We start from the raw sequence: 26,579 nt of genomic DNA on the forward strand, positions 1-26,579 counted from the left end.
ACTGCCATACAGAGTGAAGTAAGTCAGAAAGAGAAAAACAAATATTGTATATTAATGCATATATGTGGAATCTAGTAAAATGGTACCGATGAACCAGTTTGCAAGGCAGAAATAGAGACACAGATGTAGAGAACATATGTATGGACACCAAGGGGGGAAAGCAGGGAGGTGAGAGGTGGTGTTGGGATGAACTGGGAGATTGGGATTGACATGTATACACTAATATGTATAAAATAGATAACTAATAAGAACCTGCTGTATAAAAAATAAATAAATAAAATTTAAACACACACACACACACACAAAAACCAAAAATTAAAATGACAAAAAAACCTCAAGAGCATGGATGAAAGAAAGAAGGAGGAGGAGGACACTCTTTTGATGCTTTACCAGTAGTGTTTACAAAGAATTAACCACCCATTATTATTATCTTATTTAAGTCTTACAAAACCTTGATAAATTGACGTAATTATCCTGTTTTATAGGCAATGAATTTAAGCCTCAGAAAAATTAATGCCTTGAAGACTAAACTGATAGTACGTAGAAGAGCTTGGAATAGAATCAAATTAGAAATAGTAAGATTTTGAGTTAGAGAGTAAAGTGTAAACACAAAAATATTTTTAAGGAGTTGTAGAAGAAGATAGATTACTGGGTAGACTCACTTGTATTGATATTTACAGTGAAACAAATATGGTCACCTTTGATGCCAGTATAAACTTTGGTGTTCCACAGTTTTATGGACATGATATAATAATTGTACTTTTTTAAAACTTCAAAATATGTGGGTAAAAGTATTGGGGTCTAACTAGTATTTGAATCTTGGGTAAAGCATGTACTTTTCTGCTTGGGTCATGTGGTCATGATTTATTCACGATGGGAAAGCTGAGAGCTGGAAATCCAGCTGCAGATATCCTAGATCTGCTGATTAACAAATATCAGCATTTTGACCAGCAGCATTTGTACAATTTTTCTCAGAGTAAACATATTATTAGGAGTGGAAATTTTAAAAAATCTAAATCTCAAATATCTTTAATGCACATTAATTAAAATAAATTATAAATGACACCCCCAAGCTTGAGTAACTAGAATATTGAGAGAATAAGAAACTTAAAGTTCCTGATATGAGTATTTTGAAAATACAAAGCAATTGACCAGGCTTTAACATCAAGTAAATAGTAGAATAGAAGTTTGAAGAGTATTTATAAGTCAGTCACCTATAAAGACACTAAGATATAACATTAGCAAGGTTTGGGTGATGTTCCTTTCTTGTTAGATCTTGCTATCATAAGATTTATATCTTATCACCCATAAATATAGTAATTTATTTGCAAGAAGATCTATGAGATTTTAGTTTTGTGATTGTTATTTTTATTATTAACCTTGAGCTTTTGATGCTTGTTTACTTGGGTGTTATGGAAAATTGTACTTAATCTTTGTGGATTTTTTTTTTAGGAAATTAGATTTTAAATCATTCATATTTAAGCTGCTGGCAATTACTTAATTGATCTTGTTATAACTGATGCAATTTCTTTACAATAGAATTAAGTCAATATGTACACAAGATTGTTCAGAATCTCACAGAGTTAGAAATGAATGAATTAATATCACTTATGATTAAATAAAAATAGTGTATGAATGTAACAGAAACATCTGTAAAAAATAATATCATTACAATGTCAGCAAGAATCTGTGAACTTAAACCAAGTCTCCTGAATTTCTATAGAGGATTACCAGACCCCAGCCAGTTGGGACTAATACCTATGTTCTCGTCTTGTTTTTGAATGATGTATATACTGTCTGAGCTGGGCCCCAAACCCTTGGATGAGATACTCCAGGTACTTTTTCCTACCTCTCTGCTGCCTGGCTGCAGAAAACCCTGTGGAAGACTACAAGACCTTAGAAAATGGTGGAGCTACCTGACAGGAGTCTATGTCCCTGATAAATCATAAAGAACAGTCTATGTCCCTGTCACTTCCTAGGTTAGATGGAATGTGAGTGAAAAATAAACCTCTATTGTGTTAAGCCGTTGAGATTTAGGGATAGTCTGTTACAGTAGATAGTCTAACATGAATAATACAGAGGGTGTGAGGAAAACCCCAACCTTGTCTCATGCTTTCCTCTCAGCACCCTCAACCTTGCTGTATATTAAAGTATCATTAATTATGTACCAATAAGTCTAAATAAAGGTGGCTTTGATCTGGATATTGCTAGAAAATCTATCAGTTGTTTCCAGCATTCCTACAATAAGAAATATGGGTCTAAATTAGAAGTATACAGTGCTTACCATAGGGCCAAAATATTCTCCCTTTGTCCCATAAAACACTGAAATGATATTGTTAATGATTACTGATATTTTCCTCTCCCACAAGGTCCATATTTTCTGCTAAGATATTTCTATTAGACAATTTCCTATCAGTGGAAAAAGAACAATTTGGGATTCTAGGGAGTCTGATTTAATGAAAAGCTATATTGGTAGTTAAAACTCATCAAATCATATAATGAAATGCTCATTCCAATTAGAGTTAATCCTCAAGTTATTTGAACTTATAAGATGAATATATTTTCTATTAGTAAACCAAAATTGTATGCTAGCTACCAGATTGATTAATTTTTAGCAATATAAAGTTTCTCATTCTTTAAATGCACAGAAAAAGTTTGATCATGATGGCTAACAAAAGTAGTACAAGTATTTCTGAAGTATTTCTGAAGTAGGGTACACTATTTTCACTTAATTATACCCAGAATCCAAATATCAGAATAATGAGTCTCTGTTATTCTGAAATAACATTTTTGACTTACTGATTTTATGGATGGATGAAATGTTTCTCTTAATTCAACCTAAAAGGAAGTGAGCATTTTACATTGCATTATATCTGTCATTTTACAGGTGAGAAAACTGAGATTTAGAGAAGGAAGGTAACTTCCCCAAGGATCCACAGCTGGTAATTGAGGGTGCTGCAGTTTGAACCAGATGAGATTGGCTCTATGGCCTGAGCTCTTAATGACTGAGTCCATTAACCAGAATTTCTCAGACCTGAGATCATGCAGACTGTTCAGAATGTATCTGTGGATCCTTAAGGGTCTATGGACCCTAGATTGAGAAATACCATAATTAAATATTAAACACATATTTAAAATTACTACTCAGCACACATAAGTTTCATTATATAATATCTTGGTCTAATAAAACCATAAACACAAATTTACATAGAAAGTACAACGCAGTTGCATGATGATAAAAGAATCTATCAGATGATCTAAAACATGTGTATACATACATGCAAATCTATCCGTCCATCTAGTTTTTCAGTTATTGAAGAGTATGGACTTGGTTGGGTACAAATAGAGAGTTTTAGTTTTCTTTAATTACTGCCTTTACAATACTCTTTGGAGCAGTTTCTAAACCAAGGTATGCAAAGCAATATAATACCAAGAATTTAAAAGGAATAATGGAGCAAGGATGTGTTCTTTCCTGAGACGGATCTAGCTGAGAATAAATCTGTAGAAGGGACTTCAAGGCAGGTTCCTCCCTTCCACCTTCCTCTCCCTATCTCTTCTATCCTGCTTCACAAAAGAAAGGCACACATCTCAAAAATCTCTCTGGACGTCAAACAAAGTGACTTCAAAATATTGGCTTAAGAAAACAAATCAGTGTCAATGGATAAACAAGGAAATATAAACCATCTCAGGACTTGGGTCTTTTTCTGTCTTACAGATATTTCTGTTAAAAGTGAAAAACTGGCATTTAAAATGGATTGGTATTCATAATTGTTATTTAAGGATCTCGCCTCTTCCAGCTTTTCACATTGTCAAAGAATGTATCAACTTTGAGGGAGTTCCATAAGAGCAAAGCAAATAACACATAGGTAAGAAATGTTAAATATCGAAAATAGCTTTTTTCATGTATTTAAATATAAGTAATTCTTTTAAGCTATTCTCAAGATTCATCCTTGGGACCTGTCATTAGCTAAAAAGAAAAACTTTGAAGAGTTGAAGCAGTATAGGTTAGTGAAGTAGATCCTTTTAACGTAATTGGAATATTTTTTGAGATTACCAGAATTTTCAAGATACACTGGATAAAACCCACAGGCAAATTTTTTATGCTTTCTTTCAGATTTGGTATGTATTATTCAACAAAGTAGTTAAAACCTATTTTATCAAGTCATATTGTGAAATATTTAATTATTTAATCCTCCTATTTCATCTTATGAAATGACTATTTTCTACCTTTTATTAATAAAAAGTAAAAGTAAATGCTAGCCAGACTGTTTGTTTTGGCAATAGATAAGTTTCTCTTTATTTAGATACAAGAAAAATTTGATCACAATAGCTAGTAAAATAATAGAGTTCTTTCTGATTTTGTACAATGCTTTAATTTAACTATTTGAATGACCAAGCATCAGAGTTTAATACATGTATGTTCACACATTTAACAAGGAAATATTTCTAGGTAAATAAATGATTTATGATCTGAGCTATGTATTACATTGCATTGTTAAAAAATAAGTAATGAGAAATAACACATTGATTTACAATTTTGTTTTATAGCTTATAAAATTGTATGAATTAATCTTGTCTTAAGAGGGTGCTATCTTAATCTCATTAAGAATTCATTTCTAAGAAATTATTATATACTTGTAATAAAATTTTACTTTTAGTTATTGTGTTTTGATAAACTGCAGATCATATTGAAACAGCTGGGTCCAGAAAAAATACATATTAAACGTACAATTATAGGAAATTTTTAATAAATCACATTTAATTTATATCCATAAACTAGTTCTCTTACCTCTGAACAGACAGGCATAAATCAACAAGTATGCTGCATAAGAAAACGTTCACCTGGGGAGTGAGATTCCAGTGTTGACTTCTAATTTCTGGTGGTGGCACTCCTTGAGGTCTTCTCTCTTGGATTTGGTAAGCACCATTTCTTCACTCTTCAGGCAAGGAAGTAAAAATCCATAGTTTCCTCCTTGGGTAAATAATTCACAACTTGAATAAATTTTGGTTCTCCCTGTTTCCTGGGGTTCTGCCTAAACGGACTTGAGGTTGGGATAGGGAATGGGAACCAGCCGTCAGGGAGCCAATAGCCTCAATTATTTTCAACATCCTTTTAAATGCACAGAATTGATGCTGCTTTTTTCTCAGCCTTGGGTTTCTAGTTGTTGAACTTAAGACAACAAGAACATTGCTACTCGGCTCACATACACAGAATGAAGCATAAGTTTTTTAAATTATACAGTGAAATTATTGTAAAAACCACAGAATACATCCTCAGATCCAGGGGGGCTGCAGACCCCAACTTCAGGTTCTGTAATCAGTGTGCTTTCCAACTTTTAGACAGGTGCCATCTAAATCCAAGATAGCCTGTGAACTGGAGATTACATCAGTCTCCACGGAATGTCTCTACTACTGTTCATAGAACAAATTTCACTGAGATGTATTTTAAAAAATCAAAACAGATTTGACCATTTCTAAATAACCTGCCGTTTTATTTAGAAATTTCAGGAAAAATCATGATGAAAATTAAGATTATTATAATAAGCATTGTAGGTTAAAATTCAGAACAACTTTTTAGTACTTTAGTATCAATCAATTCTTTAAAACTTTATTAAAGAATAAATGTACCAAAACTAGAAGAGAAGAAAAAGCACATATATAGAAATATAATTATCCCAATTAAATTATATTTTTATAGGGAATTCAACAATCTAGATGAAAAGAGTATTTTCAGTATCCAAATATTTTCTAAAAATAATTATCTAACAACATTGCTTTTTTTTTGCTTGTTTTTGGTCACCATTCTCTAATTTATCACTGACCTAATCAAGTTAACATCTCTAGGGTCTGGGAATAGACTTCAACTATATGAAAACAAATGAGTTTTAGAGATACATCAAAGTCCTCTATAATGTAGATATAACAGAGACAAAGTATCAATATATTCAGCCTGGGAGATATTAGTAAGAATAAAAACACAGAGAATAGTTTGGGAATATATAAAGAAACCCAGAGAGTTCCCAAGGGATGCTCACTAATCTTGCAGTTTTCAACTTATACCACATTATCCTGTCAGGGTACCATTATGCAGAATTGATTCTAGCCTCACACGTGCAAAGAAGCAAATTCTAAAGTTGATGTGTGACTTTTCCTCTATATCTAAACTACTAACTAAAGATAAAAACCATTCAAGGCAAGGCATATATTTGTTAACGTAATAGTATTGCCCAAGAGCACAATATATTATTTTCACGTGTCATTTTCTCATTGATAATAACATCTGATTTATTCAGTGGTGGTCAATCTTTTGGTAAATTCAACATCTGTAACAAATCTGAGAACCTGAGAGTAAATGGAAAAAGTTCTGACCCACTGAAATACCTAGTATTCTAAGATTCATGCATCTTGTGTACTGGCTAGACCCTTGATTCAACATTAGATATAATGAATGCACATTTTTAATACTTGGGTGTCTTACTTCTCTGTCTACATCAACTTAGGAAGAGAACTGGAAGCTTCATTTGAGAATTTGTGCATCCGTTCCACAAATATTTTTTTAAACTTCTCATGTGCTCAGCATTACACTGACAAACTAAACTGTTATTTAATAACTAAATAACAGTAAGAAAGGAAATAGAGAAGCAACCATACTAAAGCCAAGCATAAAACTGATGATTGTAAAAATGACTCTGAATTGTTAAGAGCTTGATACTTTCTGTTTATGTAAGCAAGCAGGTAAATGTGTTTATTTTAGTAAAAAATTTATTTTATTTTCATGTTAGTAGGATTATAACTTGAAATACATACTATTAAAAAGGTTATTCTTGATACTTAAATAAACAATTTGTTATCTGAAATTAATTTATTGAAGCAATGTAATTCATAACAGCAGCAGGTGTATGGCAATAATAACAGGCAGTGTCTCACTGTTTCTTTAGAAACTTTTAGAATTTATTCTTATAAAAATAGTCACCTCTAAAGGCTGGTACAGCAATTTAATAAGCTTGAGATTAATTTTGATTACATTATGTCTCAGAAAATAGACATTGTGAAACAAGGCACAGCTAGGTTCCTGGAGAAACCACAGTGGTTATTTTCAATTGGCTAGTTCTATTAGATACAGGAATAGCACTGAGAAGCTTTGAAAATTTAATGGTTTCTGTCCTTCCTAGAGGATTAAATCAGTAGATTGAAATGAAATGTTATGCTGGATTTCAAAATAGAATATTGTGAATTATGTACACAAAATAATATTAATGGTCATTCAGAAAAACAATCAAGCATCGCACATGTTAAACCAGCCATGTAGACTGGCATGGGTTCATAAGTTCAGGGGCTTCATAAAATACTGCTGTGGACAAGTAAACATTTAAATCAAAATTGAAAATACATTCCTCAGGTCTATCGTGTCGTGTATTTTTCAGTCTGAGCTACATATGCGTTATCACATTTTGTGATCATATAAAATGCACAGGTTCCCAAAATAAACACAGTCACCTCCAATCAAGTTATTAACAACCCAGTGAAATTGAATTTGGCTAAAAACCAAAATTGGCAGTCTCCTCTCTGATCTTCTATAGATGTTCTTTCTTCCCTGTATAATGCATCCATTGTTTTAACCTAACAACATACATCAGTACTAATCGTTAACACAAACAGCTATGCATGACCATCCATATGTCTTGACATGTAAAACTGACAATTGTTTCTGAGCAAATGTTTCATATTTTACTTGCCACCCACTGATTTCTAGACTTTTCCCAGAAATGGCAGTTTTGAATTAATAATCCTACATTGTTATTATGTTTCTATAACAGCATTCTGTTAACTGTTCTCAGCACTCCATTACATGTAATTAGAGTTATAAGTGCAAATGAAATAAAAATAAAAATTCTACCAGGTGTTAGATTCATCCCTTAGTAAAGCAATTGAATAAAATGAAAATCTGCCATCTGTTCTATGGATTAAAAATCCACATGTTTGTAACATGGCCTTTTGTAGCCTTTTGACAGCTATGATTTCCAGAGGAAATATATTAAGATAATATTTTATTATACTTCTCAAAATATTTTGGATTCTCTGCAGTTTTATGAATTTATGATTCTTGATCTATATCAGTTTTTCTTTCCATTCCTTACTTTGTATTATAAATCATATAGGTGTTTTAAATCATGAAAATAGCTTTTAGCTTATTTTCTTGAATGCTAAAAAGAAATTAAAGAAAAATCTTTTTTTCTGGGCACTATCAATGAAATCTCAAAAGAATGAGTTTTTAGATCTATTACAATTGGGGAAAATAGAGCTTTTTTTAGTAGTGATATTGTATAAAATCACCAGATGGCATCTCCTAGTCCCTGTAGAATTCTGTTCTCTTGGTAAACAAAACATTCAAAAGAACAACAAAAAAAAATTACGCTATACCAAAAAGGAGGATTTCCAAGTACTAACTGCTTATTTTTGTATTGTACTTCTCTCACTTGTTAGTCTCTTGCTTCCATTTTTACTGATTTCAAAAAATATTTATTGCCTATGTAAACTGTAAGGTTTACAGACAAGGAAAGGTCTAGAATCAACCACTAAAATTCTATTCTTGAAATCTCTCTCCAAGGACATTAAGTCCAGGGTGAATGTCAATTATCTTTCTAAAGCTCATAGTACAATAATGGTACTTCTGATTCAAAGCTGAGCTTTGCTACAAGAGGCAGAGCCCAAAAGGCAAAATTAAATGTGCAGTGTCTAAACTGAGCTCGCTGATCATCTTTTCCTCTGAGAATCTCAAGCTGTGGTTAACAAACAGCTTTCTTGTGGGGTGTGCTGTGAAATAGCAAATGGAATTTAACTTATCTATTACCTCGGGGCTTTGTTTACTTTCCTAAATGGAGAGCAGCAGGATATAAAGAAAGAATTCTGGAAAAGTATACCATCTAGAACTGTTTCCCAACCACTCTTCTGAAGAAAAATATTGTTATGGTCAAATATATTGTAGAAATAACTGATTAAACAGAAATAAGTGTTTTTGTTTATCTGCTTGTTTGAGATGGCTCAGGACTTCTAAAGTGTCTGGTGAATCTCTCAAAAGGAAACATGGATTAAAGTAGTATAAACAGTTATTTCACCCTAGCATATGTATTTTGTTGATTTCTTATCAAGATTTTTATTCAAACGAACATGCTTTGGGGAAAGTTGACCAGGAGGAAGGTAATATTAATCATCAGTTTTAAGGGATCAGTTATAAAAATTTCAACAATATCATAAATGATGTAACTTTTTGTTTGAAGCGTGATGTAATTTTTTGTTTGCTCATCCATTAATCCATTAATGGATGAGCAAATTTGGAATATTTTTTTTTATTCCAACTTCTATTGGAATAAAAGTTTTCCCCGCTATCCGAAAGTTGAGTGTTCCTGTGAAAACTTTGGGAAGCAGAAACGGAGTAAAGTGAAGAAGCAATTACCTGATGGCACATCTTGCTAAGGACACGCAAAAATAAATTGAGACAAAGCACAGATGCTCACAGACAGTTTACAGCTTTCGTGGCCTGATGCTAAGATGCTGAGTGTAGTTCCTGGGAAAAGAGCCTGGAGGTGCCCTCTCGCTGCTGGGGGGTGAGCACTGCCTCTGCAAACAGCTCCCTGCAAAAACAAATACTGAGTACTATTGTCCCGTTTTTCCTAAAAGGAAAAATCCTCTTAAGATTTCTTTCAGTTAGCAAAAATAGATACTAATGTGGGTCTTTTGTAAAAGTGAAGTGATATAAAGCAAACTTTCGAAAAGAGGGGGATACCTGTACATTGTATTCCATTTTAGGTGTGATGTACGTCATCATGCGTTTTCTCAAAGAGAAACTTGTATACATTAGAAAATACCTGAGTAATTGACTGAATTTTTTGCTTTTTATACAAGATGTGTTGATGCAAACTGACATGGCACGATTGTTTAAGAGATTTTAAAAAAATTTCCTGCTGAATCATACAGAATGTTGAAATATGAAGACATCAATGGGACTATCTTAACAAATTTACCTCCCTCATTTTAAGGAAATTCCAGCTCAGGGAGGTAAAAATAATATGTTCAAGTTTGAGTATTTTTTTAAAGCAAAAAATTAAGAGAAAACCATAGTAACCAAACAGAATACCTATGGCATAAATGAGACAAGTTTATTTCTCTTACATATCCAGGGAGCCCAAAGGTTTCCATCCCAGGCTCCCGTCTTGCTACTACGCTATAAAGGACTTGCATTCCCAAGGCCACCTCAAGGTCCCTGAGAGCTGTTGGAGTCTCAGCATATAGGTACTCATTTTAACCAGCAAGAAGAGAGGGATTAAAAGGACCCTCTTTAAAAGCATTTTCTGGAAGTTGCACACCCTATTTTCCTTATAGCCGTTAGCTAATATTTAGACATATGATCAGACCTAAAGGCAAGGAAGCTCTGTGCCCAGCTAAAAATTGAGAAGAAAGTGAGAATAGTGATTAGGAGATAATTAGAAGCCTCTGAACTCAGGTAGCTAGTGAAGGAAGAACTTGCAAGTTAATTCAGCTCTTTAGAATTCCTGTCTTTTCTTTCTTTCTCACATTTCCACTTATTATGTGAATATACCCAAGTTTCTGTATTGTTACATTCTTCAAAGTGTACTTCAAGTCTCCCCTACCTCACAAAGTTTTTTCTAACAACCACATCTCGAAATAATGAATTAACTCTAATTTTGATGTTCAGTCTATACCACAAAATCTGGGCTGTATTGTATTGTGGACACTTCGATTTCTATGCAGCCTTTTTCCAACTGCATTGCAAGTTTCAAGAAGCCAGGGAGTATAACTTTATTACAGTTTGTGGCTGGCCCTCGTTTTTGATTTGCTGGATCCAGTGGCCTTTGAGTCCTCATCCTAATTTACTGGGTGTAACCTAGTCCTACCCCTTGGCTTCTGTGGCATCTCTCACCAACTCTTCTTAGTTTTAGAATACTGTGTACCCACAATCCACAGGAAAAGAGATCTTGAACTCTGGTCCCTCTCAGTGTTCTTTTGTAGGATATTTTAGTACTGTCGAGGTTTGCAGACTATTGGCCTACAGATCTAGTTTGTAGACATATTTTGTTTGGCTCATATAAGGTCATTAAAAGAATGATTTAGTTGCCAACATTTAAAAATCGGAGATGTCACATTAAAAAAAGAAAATTAAATTTCTGGCTGCTCTTAAAAAATTGAAAGGTCTGGCATCATCAGGTCAACATTCCCACATGCTTAGTAGCTGTCATCCCTTGTGGAAGAGACTATGCTTTGTGTTCACTAAATTTGATTTCTTTCCCTGTGCACACAACTAAATTACATTTCCCAATAAATTAGGTGTGGCTGTTTGATTGAGTTCAATCAGTCAAATGTAGATTTTTAAGTTCAAGGAATGGCTGTTGAAAAAATTACCCATATGATGCTCAGTGCTCACTTTCTCACCCTGTATGTCAGACTGATGCATTTTTACTTCCATAGTTCCTAATATCAAAAATAGATACATGAAATTTTATGTTTCTTTGTATGCACTCTCTCAAAATAGGCCCAATAACTATACAATATAGCCATCTTTAAATTTCATGCGAATTTTTACAGAATCCCAGTTAATGTCATCAAAATATGAAATATATTTAAGTGATTTTCCTAAAATAATTCCTACCTGAAAACATCAAGTATTTCCACATTTCTGTCCTTCTCTGTACTTTTTCAATCTATATGACCTAACTGGAAATTAAAATGTGAAAGATACAGTTGAAGTCACCTGGCTTCTTCTTCTCCAATCTTATTCACATCATTCTCTTTCCAGAAATAACTATTAGCCTAAATTTGGAATTTATCATTCCCATGCACATTTAAAAATTATTATTATATAAGTAACAACAAGTTATATATTATTGATTATATATTATTATTGAGTTATATATTATTACTTATATAAGCAAGTATCAATGTTATATATTATGATTTGCCTGCTGTAAAAACATATACATGCACAACACAGAATGCAATTTTCTTTTTCTTATTCAATGTTATGTTTTGTTTTAGAAAAAGAAAATGCATTTTTGTTAAACGTTTTACTTATTTCTTCCCTTTAAGCATTTAAACAGTTAATTAATTTGTGGAACAGCTAATCCATTCACATGGATTCCAAAGTCAGTAAACCTAAAACACTATGGAGTTGAAAATCTCCCTCCCACCTCTGTACTTACAGCCACTCAGTTTCTACCCACCTCAGTCCCCCAAAATAGGTACCCATGGTTACTAGTTTTTTCTGTATCTTTGCAGACAAGTGTTATAGGCATAAATAAATGTTAGCATGCTATGCATTATTTTGTACATTGCTTTTTCACTTAATAACATATTGATTATCTTTTCTTATCAGTGCATAAAGAGCACTCTTATCCTTTTTTTGTGTAGCATCATGTTTTATTTCATGAATGAACCTCTACTTATTTAACTACTATTCTATTGATGTACATTTTGATTGTCTCTACTTTTTTAGCAATTACAAATAATGCCACAGTATATAACACACATACATAATTTTGCACGTATGAATTATATCAGTTATTTATTATAACATAATAAATTAGCAGCTTAAATTGATAAATATTTATTATCTCACATTTTCTGTGGGCCCAGAACGCAAGCAGAGTTTATCTAGATTCTTCTGCCTCAGTAAGTCTCACAAGGCTGTAATCGGGATTTGCCAGGTCTGTGTCTTCATCTGAAGGCTTGACTGGGGAAGGATCTGCTTTCAAGCTCACTCACCTGGCTGTTGTCAAGATTCAGTTCCTTGGAGATTTTTAGACTGAGGGCCTCAGTTCCTCATGGACTGTTGGCTGGACCCTTTCCTTATATCCTTGCCAGATGGACCTCTCCATAGGGCAGCAAACAACATGGCGGCTTGCTTCCTCCAGAACAAGGGCTCTATGAGAGAGAGAGTGCAATGTAAATGAAGAGCCACAAAGAATAACAAATAAATTAATAGATGCACATGCACATGTGTGTTTGTATATGTGGAGGAAGAGGCTGCCAGGGGAGAGGGAAGTAGAAGAAAGCAGTGGAGCCACAGATGGGCATGAAAAGAGAGCACTCAAATAGCCAATAGATGTTTGCTGGAGAGCACTGCAAGGCAATAACAACCAGGACTGACACTGGGGGGAGTTTTGGCATGCTTCAAATGTAGATAAACACAAGAGCTTGCAGTAAGGAAGCCTGAAGGAGTGGGGACAATCTAGCTCTCAGAAGGCTTGAAATTGACCTGCCAAAGCCAACTTCCAGGGCAGGGCCCAGGGAATAACTGCTGGGAGCGGAACTCAAATTTAGCGTAACATAGATTACAGAGAGGAAGGAAAAGATAATAGTTGTGGAGAGAGTAGAGCCGGGAATGTCAGGAAGCAAGTTACTACTGGAAACAACAGAAGGCGGAGCTCTGTGAAATAAAAGAACCAATCAGAATCAAAGCTTCCTTTAAAAATTCAGGAAAACTAATTTCACACAAAAATGAGTAAGAGAAAAATAATGTGTGAATCCCATAAGTAGAAAGAAAAAAAGGAATAGAAGAATATCTATACAATTAAAAGACCCCAGAAAAGAAATACAATAGATAGATAGACAAATAAATATTAAAACCATACCTAATATTTCAAAGTGAGCTAAAAGATATCAAGAAAAATACATAAGAAATAAACTAATAAAAATACAACATAAAATCAGAATTAGAAAAACTCAGCAATGACCTGACAGAACTCAAAAAAATTCAGATTTGACTTTTTAAATGCTCTTATAAATATTTTGTACCTTTAACTTGGAACACATGTGCTAGAGTTTCACTGAGGCATATGCCTAGTTGTGGGATTACTCCATCAAGGTGTGTGAACATCTTCAAATTTGCTAAATATTGCCAAATTGCTATCTGTAATAAAATGGTTGTGCTAGTTTACATTCACACCAATATCTTAGGAGAATCAACAGTTCTGTATATATTACCCACCTTTTTACTGTCAGCCTGTTTCAATTTTTCCAATCTATTGGGCATGAAATGGTATCAAAATATTATTTAAAATTTTATCTCTGTGCTTACTAATGAGGTTTAGCATTTTTTTTAAAAATGTCAATCAATTTTTTATTAATTTATTAATTTTTATATTAATTTTTGGCTGTGTTGGGTCTTCGTTTCTGTGCGAGGGCTTTCTCTAGTTGTGGCAAGCGGGGGCCACTCTTCATCGCAGTGCGTGGGCCTCTCACTATCGTGGCCTCTTTTGTTGCGGAGCACAGGCTCCAGACGTGCAGGCTCAGTAGTTGTGGCTCACGGGCCTAGTTTCTCCGCGGCATGTGGGATCTTCCCAGACCAGGGCTCGAACCCGTGTCCCCTGCATTGGCAGGCAGATTCTCAACCACTGCGCCACCAGGGAAGCCCCGAGGTTTAGCATTTTTAATGTAATTTTTATCAAACTTCCTCTGAATTACCTGCTCACATGCTTTTATCTATCTTCTGGGTTGGTTTTGTTTTTCTTATTGGTTCATAATAATTCTTCTATTTATTTTAAAAAACAGTTCTCTGTTACATGGATTTTAAGTATTTTTTTAAGTTTAAGATACGTCTTTTTAAGATATGTCTTTTTAGTTTACAATGTCTCTTTTCAAAACAAACCTTGTAATGTTAATATAGTGTATATTTCAGTAAGTTTTCATACATAGTTAGTGGTATAACGTTTTTGTGCTTTTTTTCTCTCCTACACCAGTAACAAAAATAAATGTCCTAGACATTTTTGAACACTTTATAAAGTTTTGCTTTTACATTAGCGTCTTTAACCCACGTGGAATGGATTTTAGGTGTAATGTGAGGTATGGTTCTAATAATTTATTTTTGTTGTATCAGTAACCACCTTAAAACCAATTTTCACTAATACAAACAGTGCTGCAGTTGGCATGCCTGTGCTCATGAGCGCGTGCTTCTTTGTGGTAGCACCTAGAAGTGGACGGACTGGGATGAGGAGCATGCACATTTTCTTATTCAGTAGCTGTTGAGAGATTATTCTCCTAATGGAATTTTTGAATTGACACTCACTCATTGGGTGACAGTCACTCATTGGGTGACACTCACTCATTGGGTGACACTCACTCACTGGGTGAAGTTTGAATTCTACTTCCCTTTGAGTGTCATCAGACATTAATTTGAGCCAATCTGATGCATGTTAATTGTTGTATCAATAGTCATTTTACAAAGATTTTTTTCTTTCCATTTGTGTTCTTGAAATATATAATCACTTGTTCAAAGTGGACTATTTTCTGAATTTGCATAATTTGTGAATCCCAGAGTATTTCTTTCAGAGTGATAAGCAGATATCCCCAAAGAAGGTATTAAATAACGATTCCTTCCCTGCATTGTTACCTTGTATGTAAGACACTATCTTAAAGATGATCAAGGAAAAGGAATTTATAATTATTTATTTGAATTTTCTCATCCCCATGCTTTAAATATTCATACTACTACTACTAACTTATATCTGCATGAGCACTTGACAATTTTAAAGAGTTCTAGCATGCATTTGGACAAGAATTTAAAACTCAGAGTTTCTCATAACTAAACATTAATAAAAGTGATAAAATATTCTTTTTTGTGCTAATGAGTCACTCCCAGTTTTTTAGGTACCTATTATTTTGTTTCATCAAACATGTTTGCATATTTATATCAACTTTCTGTTTACCCTTAGATTATTCATGCCTGAGTGGTGTGTCAGCTGCAGAAATAGGTTTAATGAGTTTCATGGGGATACTTCATTCCAAGAACAAAAACTGGAAAAGAAATAAAACACAAATGCCTGCATACTAATATGGCCCCTTGTTAGAACGAATCTCAGAGTACAAGACGATAGATAGTCCTTACACAATATACATCTCCTTTAGAGAGGCCTTTACGTCGAATTTGTCTTTCTTTGTGTAATCTCCTACAGACACCACACTAATTCTAAATATATAAACAACAAATACCCAAAGGTAGAGGTTACCGTTACTCTACCCTGAATATTGTATTTCTCTGCACCTGCTCAGGTTTTATTTTATAGACTATTGCTTTGTTCTGCGGCTTTTTTTCCTTCTTTCTTTTTTAAGAACAATTGTTGTTTATGATAGAAACCGTTGCCATAAAAATAAACATTTAACTTATTAGCATTCTACACAGACATCCTATTTCTTTGAAAGAGAGCCTTAATTTACTTTGGTGAAGATAATGCATTATAAAGCACCTTTTTTACATATTTAATATATGCTATGGAGTGCTAGTCTATTGGGACAGCAAGCAAAGTTAATTTAAAAGAGTGAAATTTAAAGTTGATCTATGAAGCGCATAAAAAATGGAGAACTAAGGCAATTACTCATGCTTTTCAGATTAACAATTCCTATATATATATATATATATATATATATATATAAAAAGAGAAAGATTTTGGATCTGTATAATTTAGATGCATTATTTTATGTATAGTTCCTCTGTGTGTGTGTGTGTGTGCGTGCATGCACGCACGTATGTGCATACACAGCAAAATACATGGAATTATAATCTTGATATTCTAATGCTCATGAAAAATTTGATCTTAAATTTTACAGTAAACATTAAACAAAAGATTTGCAAGGAACCCTCCATTTCTTAAGCCAGGTGAAGTTTTTGAAGCAATATTAACCAGTGGTATTTAGAAGGAATCCATTAACTTGTCTGAAACACGGGGGGAAATATTGTTTGATTTAGTTTTGATCACTTTGAGCTATATTCAGCACTTTAAGATGGATATCTCTAAATTTTCCAATTTCCTTGGATTTCAAAGAGAATAAATTTCACTCATTAAAGAGGAAAAGTCTTGATTCCTCCACACATAAAAAAATACTCTGATGTGGTGCTTAGGTGACAGTGAAGAAGGAGATTAGGCAAGAGGGACAAATAGGAATAAACATTAATGACTAATTTATGCAAAACACTTTACACATATATTTATATTATTATTGTGGTTGGTGCTATCTCTTGTAATCCACTCACTTATTTCATTAAAAATAAAAAAGAATTCTTCTTTTTTGGCAAATGACCTGAGAAAAGTTAGCAATTGCTCAGTTTGCATGGTTGGTATCAGAGTTGGGATCAGAATCGAGGTTTGAACTTTATAGTCTGTATGACTACAAAGTCAATATCCTATCCTATCTAACACACTGTGCAACAAGGAGAAGTACGAAGTAAATTTTGACTAAGGGTGATCAGATGTGCAAATGTGTCCAGTAAGAACATAAGTGTGCTCTTAATGCCCTTCTGTGTTGCTGAGAAGGAATGAATATGTGCCAGCACCATTTACCTAAGGAACACAATTGTTTGGAGAAAGTTCAGATGTTAGATACTACTACTAACAGCCTCTATAGTGATACAGAATTTACAAAAATATTTTATACGATTTAGATACCATTTATTGAGGGCTCACTTTCTGCCAGTCATAGTACTATTATCACATTTCATTTGTTCAATAAGCCAGTGAGTGAAGTATTATTAACTAATCTTTGTAGAAGATACTGAGGTTCAAAGACTGATCAATATCATAGAGCCCTTCAGGGATTTATCAGAATTTAATCTAAGGTCTTCAAACTTCTCATCCTCTAAACTTATACTCTTTCCACTACTCCAAACTAACCACTCAGTACATCAAATAGAGAAGGCACTCAAGAGCCCAACAATAATTCCAGGTTAGAGAAATGGAATAATTATTATGATTGTTCATACTTTCAAAATTCCTTTTTTATACAGAGTAGTCCGACTCTTTGGATTCCAAAACATCCAAATCATTATCTCAGTCCTTTATATAACATTGCCCCAAGAAATTAAGTAAACAAAACAAACAAAAAGAACCCAAACAAAAACCAACCTCACCATCAAAATTTTTTCAGTTAGATGAAGAAATAATAACACTTCTTTAAACTTTCTTGAATGTGATAATAAATGCTACAGTGTTTTCAAACATCATTTAGGAAGGCCATCTATTGTAACAGTTAAACACTATAGCTGTAGAGTTCTGACTTCCAGAATCCAAATTCTAGTTCTAGAACTTATTTTCTTAGGCGATGACATAGCAAATCTAATTTTCTACATGTATGTAACGGGGATAATAATACGTCTGTGAATCATTTAGGATGCTTGATTATAAGTTTTAAAAAACTACCTTCCCAAAATTTAAATAACCAAAATGCATTAGCTCATGTAAATTGAGATTTCAAAAGTTTCAAGAATGCTTTGATCGCAGCTCTGGCTGCATTTTTCTAAGGTTGTGTGCCAATGTTGGCTCACTTTGGGCTAGCCAAATGTCTGCAGCAGTTGTGAGCCTCCCATCTCACCTTGTTCCCTCCAGAGTTAAGAGGGCCCTGCTCTTCCCACAAATGTCAAATATAAGGCCTTCAAACTTCATCTGGATTTAATCATCTAGAGGCTTATGCCTACCCTTTAAAATCATTTCTATAGCAGGAAAAATGGCAAAGAGTGCTCTTAGTGGTGTAGGCCAATGTATAGATTTGGGGCTGGGTTCAGTCTTAAACAGACCACATAGCAGCTTCACAGCAGGGAAAGAGAGAGAGAGATGGCAGCTGAGAATGTCAAAATCGATGTCCCCTGCAGCCTGCCTTATAGGGTGGTTGTAGGGTGAAAGAAATCATCTTATGTAATGCACCCAGCAGAGCTTCTGATACACAGTAAAGGATACATAAATGTAGATATTATCCTTCTAATGTTTTTACTTTATTTTTATTTTATTTGATAACTTTATTAGCAGGCAATAGAAAATATTGAAGGAAAGATTATATACAGTATCTTAAAAATAATTTTTGTTCTAGAATATAATTCTATATTACTAAATTAGACTGTTGCTACTTTATGTGCTGAATTTGGGCTTAAAAGAGAACCAAATCATATATCTTGATTTAAACAATTCTTTGCTCTCATCCTCCTTCATTTTTTTTCCATGAAAAATATTTATAAATAAAACTAATCTTTCAGCGACAGTTAATTTGGCAATAAAAACTACAGTAGAGTAATTTCATTAACTAGCCTGTTGGTTCTCAAGCTGCATGTATTCGCGATACACTTTCAAATGCACCAATTTTGGCTGAATACTTAAAGGGATTAAAAGAAAATGGGTGATTTTTTTAAAGCGCACTTTAGAAAATTGAAGGAAAGAAAACCCCTCATTTCACAGTTATTCAGCTATCCTCTTCAGAGCTGAGCCACAGTGTTGTTTTATTTTCTACTCTGACCACACTCTTGTGAACTTGCAATGCAAAGTTTTCACGTGTTCTGATAAAAATGTCATTTCTCTTTTCTTCACCTTCTCTTTCCTTTTACCTCTTTTTTTTTTTTTTTATCGTAAGAGATCACCAAACCCAGTTTTCCGTAATGATAATAATAGCTAAAATTTATTGAGTGCCCATTATCTCCCAGAGACTGTTTTAAGTTTTTTTATATGCATTAATTCCTTTAATCCTCAAAATGGTGACATTTCTTGTGAAGGGTTGTTATGGTCCTTTATGCAGTAGCATACATTATTATTGCAAACCCTTGAGTACGTCTTTTATTGTAATATACGCTTTAAGGAGTTATTTTTGTAGTTTGAATAAATTACTATAAGCAAGAATGCTTATATAGTCATCCCTTAATCCCTTAACACACACACACTCACACACACACACACACACACACACACATATCTGTGCTATGTGATAAGTCTCGAGCTCTTGAACTAGCATGGGTCTCCAGGCACAGGACCCCCACAGTTCTTAAGTTTACAGCTTTGGATTCATGCACACTCAAAGACTGCCTACCTGTCTCTGAATCATAGATTCAAGTTCCTGTAAGACAGAATCTGATTGGCCTATATAGAGTGAAGTGTCCATAAATGATTCACTCAGCTATATCTGGGAAGAAGAATTTTATAGGTTTAAAGAAGAAGGAGAAGGAGAAGAAAGGGGAGGAGAAGGAGGAGGAGGAGGAGGAGAAAATATATCATAGACTCATTACTTTCTGCTATTAGTAATAATGTCCCTGATAAAAGGAAGCAATTTTATATCAGTGCTTAGTGGGATTGGAGGAAATTGGGACATACAGAAATCAGCAGAGGCTGGACAAAGGAAAAGGAAAGATACCTTACAAGGAGAGTTCCTTAGCTTTATGTCTAAGGGTCTGAGCAAGTGCTTTAGTAATGAGCATGAGAAATGTATGAATTATTTATAGTTATTTAATTGTGTTAACTGCACAGCACACTTGGTTTTCTCTGCAGTGTGAGTTGAATCATTCTCATTCAATTTCTCATAATTTGAATCAAAGAAACCTTCCTAGTATTATTATAAAGTTATATTGGAATAGAGACTTCCATCAGAAATTATAGTTAAGATTCTTATACTTAGGGCAGATCACATAATTAGCAAAATTTGTAGAATACTGCAGTAATGATACATTCCTGTCTGCAAGTATTCTGCCATCATACCTACTCTTATTTAAAATGTTATTTCTACAAGAAAAGAAGTGAAGGAAGAATATAAAGACAAAACAAAAACAGAAGTGCAATAATCAGTTCCCTGGACATGATGCCTCTAGAAGTCTATTCACATCATTTCATAGAGAGTAATTTATGCTATAACTGAGTTCTGTTCAGAAGCTTTCTATGAGCCCCTCTCTTCTTATCTTGTTTGACCTTTCTCCCCACTGTACTGAAGAACACCATAGTTTTCTTTGTTAACATGAAGAACCACAGGTTTTCTTCCAAGAAGCTTACTAGTCAAAATCCATAACGTCTGTCCACTGAGAATATTAACATGTAGAGGAAAAGAAAGAATAAGACCCTGAATTATCAATTTAAACTTAATCTCAAATCAAGAATCTGAATTTTACCTCATATCCAAGTTCTTTTAAGTAAGAAAACATTTGGTATTATTAGTCTTTTAATTTTAACAATTCCAGTTTTTGTGCAGTGATACCTCATTACAGTTTTAATGTGCATTTCCCTAATGACTAATGATGCTGAACATGTTTTCATGGTTTTTGGCCATCTGAATCTCTTTGTTTGCCTTTACCTTTTCCCCATTTATAAAATCGAGATCTGTTTTTCTTATTGATTGATTTTCTTAATCTTGTTGATTGATTTCTATTGAACAAGATGTATATTATTCTGAAGACAAGTTCTCTGATGGATGTATGTGAGGCAGTTATCTTGTTCCAGCCAGTGGCTTATCTTTCCACTCTCATAATAGTGTCCTATGTGGAATAGGTATTCTTAATTTCATAAGAACCAATTTATCATTTTTTTCTTTCGACATTCACTTTTTGTGAACTGTTTCAGGGACCTTTGCATACCTCAAACACTTGAAGACCTTCTCCTATATTTTATTTTGGAAGTTTTATTATGTTACCTTTTATATTTATATCTATGGTACATCTCAAATTAAATTTTTAGAGATCAAGGTTTATCCATATTATTTATGAATATTCAACTGGCCCAGCACCATTTATTGAAAAGACTGTTTTTGTACAACAAACATTAGTGATGTTCTTATCACAAAACTGATGAACACACGTGTGAATCTATCTCTGAACTCTCTGTTGTGTTTCCTTAATCTATATATCTATCTTTGCACCGATATCACATATTCACAATTACTGTAGATTTATGTCTTGATGTCTAGACATAAGACAGCTTTATTCTTCTTCAAGATTTCTTTGGCTCATAAAATTCGTTACATTTCCTTATAAAATTTTAGAATTAGCTTGTTAATTTTAATCTTTAAAAGCTTCTGGGGTTATTGGAATTTTGTTGAATTTGTAGATTAATTTGGGTGAGATTTAAAATTTTTAGTGTTTTGGATTTCTATTGCTGCATAACAAATTACCACAAATTTAGGGAATTAAACTGACACTCATTAATTATCTCATTTTCCATAGTCCAATGTCTAGGCATCATTTATCTAGGTTCTCTACCCAGGGCTAGGGCTCACAAGGCTGCAGTCAAACTGTTGGCAGGGTCTGGGGTCTGATCTGAAACTCAGGGTCCTCTTTTAAATATTCATTTCTTTTTCTTTTCTTTTTTTTTTCTGCACAGAGCACATTATTTGACTAATTGTTGTGACAATTATGGTAGCATCACAGTTTGGCTAAGTCCTGCTCCAGATGTAAAATAAATTGGAGGGTAGGGGATGGGATGGGTAGCAAGAGAGGAGAAATGAAGAGACAGCTAAATAATCCAAGAAGAGAGGAGGGCAAAAGAGGAAAGGAATTTACAGCAAGAAGAAATATATAAGCCCTAGAGAAAGCAACCCATCAAGAGTGCCCTAAGTTCAACACTTCAAGCAGGTAAAAGCTGGTTGAGATTTTTCAAATATGCATTTGGTAAGTCAGGCCTGGAGGGTGGAGTAGTTAAATAACCAGCATAATACAGAGAAGCCAGATACCTTCTAAGATAGGAGGGGCCAGAAAGCCACTCCGTCGAGTGGTGGAGAAGTTGGGTGGAGGGATAACCAGGTTCCTGCTGGCCCTCCCTCACCCCCTGGTCTTGTTCTTGGATGAGTTTAGGAGTGAGCAGGTGGGAAATGTATTACAATGTGGTTTTGACCAAAAGTTTCATCAACATTGGCTTTCGCCTTTGGGCTAGTCCTGGCCCAAGGTGAGGTACCCCTAGTCCAGCTGGCTCTTCAACCTCACAGTTTGTGCATGTGAGAAACTGGCCCCAGGTCTATGTCAATATTCTGGATCAACTCAAAGATAAATTTCACCTGGGTCTCATAGGCTTGGACTGAGATATTTTTGTTGATTCCTTGGATGCTCCTGAAGCCCTAAGGCTGGAGGTGGACCGGGTTGAGCCAATAGATGCTGGTGGTGAGGCTCATATAGTGTCAGCTGTCTGTGTTACAGTAGTAACTACAGTAGTAGTTGGGGGCCAAAACTGACTTCCAGGTATATGAACTACATAATCTGGTGGAGCAGTTGGTAGCCCAAGGCTTGGTCATAAACGAGGCTGATGGGCAGGGGTCAAAGGCACTCAACACATGGAACCGGACACATTCATCAGCCACGGTGTTCTTAATGAGCTCTAGGGTCTCCTGGACTGTCTGTGTAGGGTGAATCTGGGATGGGAGTTCATTGTGGCCTGAATCACTGGGGGGAATAACATTTACTTGACCCCTGCATTAAACATGGTAAATTCTGTGAAGGACCTTACCAGCTCATCGGGTATGTGATTTCTCTCCATTAACCTAAGGCCCGAGTCTCCCTCTACTTTAGATCTGCCTCAGGGGCCCTCAGAGGTCAGGAATCAGACCTTGACCATATAGAAATCTGGCAGCATAGAAATCTGGCAGCTTGCTTCTTCAAGACCAGGAGGAAAGAGTCTCTGACTTCTTCCTTCTTTGCTGTCTAAACCCTTTTTAAATGGCTCATGTGATTAGCCAGGCCCACTCAGGATAATTGTCCTTTTTCTTAATAATTAGGGAACTTAATTATATCTGTAAAATCCCACCACCTTTGACATATTCTATAGGTTAGCAGCAAGTTAAAAGGCCTGCCCACAGTCAGGAGGGGGAGATTACGCAATGGTGTGAACCATTAGGGCTCCTTTTAAAATTCTGCATGGTACAAAGTAGTGAGTCTTCCAATCCAGGAACATGGCATTCTTTCTGTTCTATTTATGTTTGTTATTTTAAACTTGTCTCAACCATATTTTGTAGTTTTAGCAATCTATTGGGAGATTTATTTCTAGGAGTTAGATTTTTTGTGCTGTTATAAATGATATTTTATTGTTATTTTCTAATTCTTGTCTACAACATATAGAAATAAAATTTACTTTTGTATATTAGCTTTGAATCCTGATAAATTTACACAGTAATTTCTACTAGTTTATCTGCAAATATTACTAGATTTTATATATATGCACAATCATGTCATCTGTTTCCCTTTTTCCTCCCAACCTTTATACTTTTTTAATGCTTTTTGACCTGGACAGAACCTACAGTACAGAGTTTAATAGAAGTGGTAATAATGGCATTCTTGCCTTATTCCCAACCTAAGGAAAAAATATTAAATATTTCATCATTAAATGTAATGGTAACTATGAGTTTTTTATAAATATCCTTTATGCAATTGAGGAAGCTTACTTCCATTGCAATTTGTGGAAATTTTTTTTATCATTATTGAGTGTTGAATATTGTCAAATGACTTTTCTGTATTTATTGATATAGTTAAATTATTTGTATTGTTTATTCTCTTAATGCGATTAATTATATTGATAACTTCTCTAATATTAAACCAAACCTGCTTTCCTGAAACAAATCACAGTTCATCATGATAACACATCATATATTTTTATATTACTTTATTTGACTTGCTAATGTTTATTTAAGGGTTTTGCTTACATGTCACGAGATATACTGGCCTGTAATTTTTCTTTCTTACATTGTCCTTGTCATGTTTTAGTATCAGATTTATTCTAACCTCATAAAATACATAGGAAAGTAGTCCCTCTCTTTATATGCCAAGGAAGGTTTTGTTTTGTTTTGCTTTGATTAATATTATGTATTTTTTATATGTTTAGAAGAACTCACAAGTAATGGCTGGCATTTTATTTTTTGTGAAGATTTTAAGTTATAGGTTCAATTTCTTCCATAGATATAGAACTGTTCAGAGACTATTTTTTATTATGTCACTTTTGGTAAATTATCTTTCTTAAGGAATTATTCCTGTCATTTATCCTGTCTTCCTTCTGTGTCAGTCTCAGTCCAGGCTTCTAGAATCTCCACCCCAACTCAACTGCCAATGGAGAGTAAGTTAATTATTGACATAAATTCTTTTGAAGCTGTTAGGTAAGCTTACTAACTATTAATGATTGATATATTTGAAAATATTCCATATCTTTCTCATAACTAATCAACCATAATCAACAATCAAGAAAATTTTGTTCGTATTCTGTCTTTTAAATACTTTTATTCTAAAAGATTTCTGTTTCTATAGATTTTGTTAGTGAAATCTCAGTAGCTGAAGTGAGAGAGCTTTTGAAAGGACTGCAGGCTCTTTTTTGCATGTTACTCCATCCACTGCAGTTTGTCACCAATTGGTCATCTAAACATCCCCTCAGTAAGTCACCAATGTGGCATAATGTGGACATGCCTTACAATAAAAATGAATTTTTTCATGTCTTCATAATGTCAGGACATCCTAATATAATGTGAAAAATCCAAGTGACCATCTGAATATTGTTAGCTTGCACTAAAATACATGATTTTTTTTTGCTGTTTCATCCTTTTTTTTTAAGAATTCTGGAGACACTTCAGTACATGGGTACTACGGTATTAGCAAATATACCTGAATTTGGGGAAATATGGAATTTGTTACAATATAGTTGATGCTTATATAAAATACTATTTTAAAACATTGGGAATTCATGAATCTATGAAATGACAGTACTAGACTAAACATTTGGGAATTTTGACTTTCACTTCTTTATTATATCTTAGCTTTTACCTATTACCAACACTTACAATTGTACCAAAATTTTACTTGTTTGAAACTAACCTTAGCATACTATATCATCTTCTTGTCTAATTAACTAAAGAGATTTATTTTTTACCAAGTATAAAGAAATAAGGTCTTCAATTTATACCGTTCTATAAAGACAAAGAAAAATCAGGCAAATAAAAATTGCCTGATTTTGTTCATTGGTTGGTTGGTGTTTTCACTCTCTTGCTTTGTTTTGGGTACTCTTGGAAGGGTGTAGCAAGTTACTGAGGGATTAGTGAGGGATCAAATGGAGAGCATGCACGCTCAGACAAGGACAGTATTCTACAGGTAGAGCTGAATATTCTGAGGTGTGCAATAAGCATCATCAGTGTTTCACACACCAGATATACTGTATTTGCTCTGAAGCCCAACAGACGGCTTTCCCTTTTTTGCGTTTTGGTGCTTTCCCCCCTCTCTCTGCCTGTGTAAGTTCTTGTTGATTCTCAGCTGACATGCCAAATACTCTTTCCTCTTACTGCCAAACGTCCCTTTGATGGTCTCTCTCTAGACCTTAGTCCCTCATTATCCATAACTTTAAACTAATGCCTAAATGGTTTACACCATTTATTTTCTTATGCCAGTGTGAACCTGAGTTTGTGCCTAAAACCCAAGGAAATAAATCTGTAACCGTTTAATACAGAGGTGCAAATGTACGACCAGCTTTCTCTGTAAGTATCTACTTGGTGGTCTGATGGAAGAGAACTTTGCTTAGATATACTATAATGTTGAGATTCCATCACTTAGGTATTCACCACTTTGGGTCCTCAGTGTTAAAATCCATGTATTTTTCACTGGGTAGGCTGCTACCTTACACTGCCCTAGAGTGAGGAATCAGTTGAAAACTAGTCTTAGCATTAGTGGGCAAAAAGAACTCCTGTGTTCCAAGGAGTTAGAAAAGATATCAGTATAATGGAAGGAGGAGCCCAGCATGAAGATTAAATGTTTGGGATGCAAGAAGATGTCTTCCTATAGATTCTTCACACATTTACCTGTGGTTGATTTTGTCAAAATA

General features: G+C 34.2%; 1 protein-coding gene across 2 annotated transcripts in view; it reads left to right on the forward strand.

The window, feature by feature from the left end:
• The first annotated feature begins 4,799 nt into the window (after positions 1-4,799).
• LIN7A (lin-7 homolog A, crumbs cell polarity complex component) overlaps positions 4,800-26,579 on the forward strand; it is a 318,473-nt gene continuing 296,693 nt past the window's right edge. For both annotated transcript variants that reach the window (XM_082419003.1, XM_082419004.1), the window contains exon 1: positions 4,800-4,917. The gene's annotated coding sequence lies outside the window, so the exon portion shown is untranslated. The remainder of the gene's footprint in view (positions 4,918-26,579) is intronic.

This window comes from Balaenoptera physalus (genome assembly GCF_965194825.1).
Source record: "Balaenoptera physalus genome assembly, chromosome: 13".
Classification (NCBI taxonomy): Eukaryota; Metazoa; Chordata; class Mammalia; order Artiodactyla; family Balaenopteridae; genus Balaenoptera; species Balaenoptera physalus.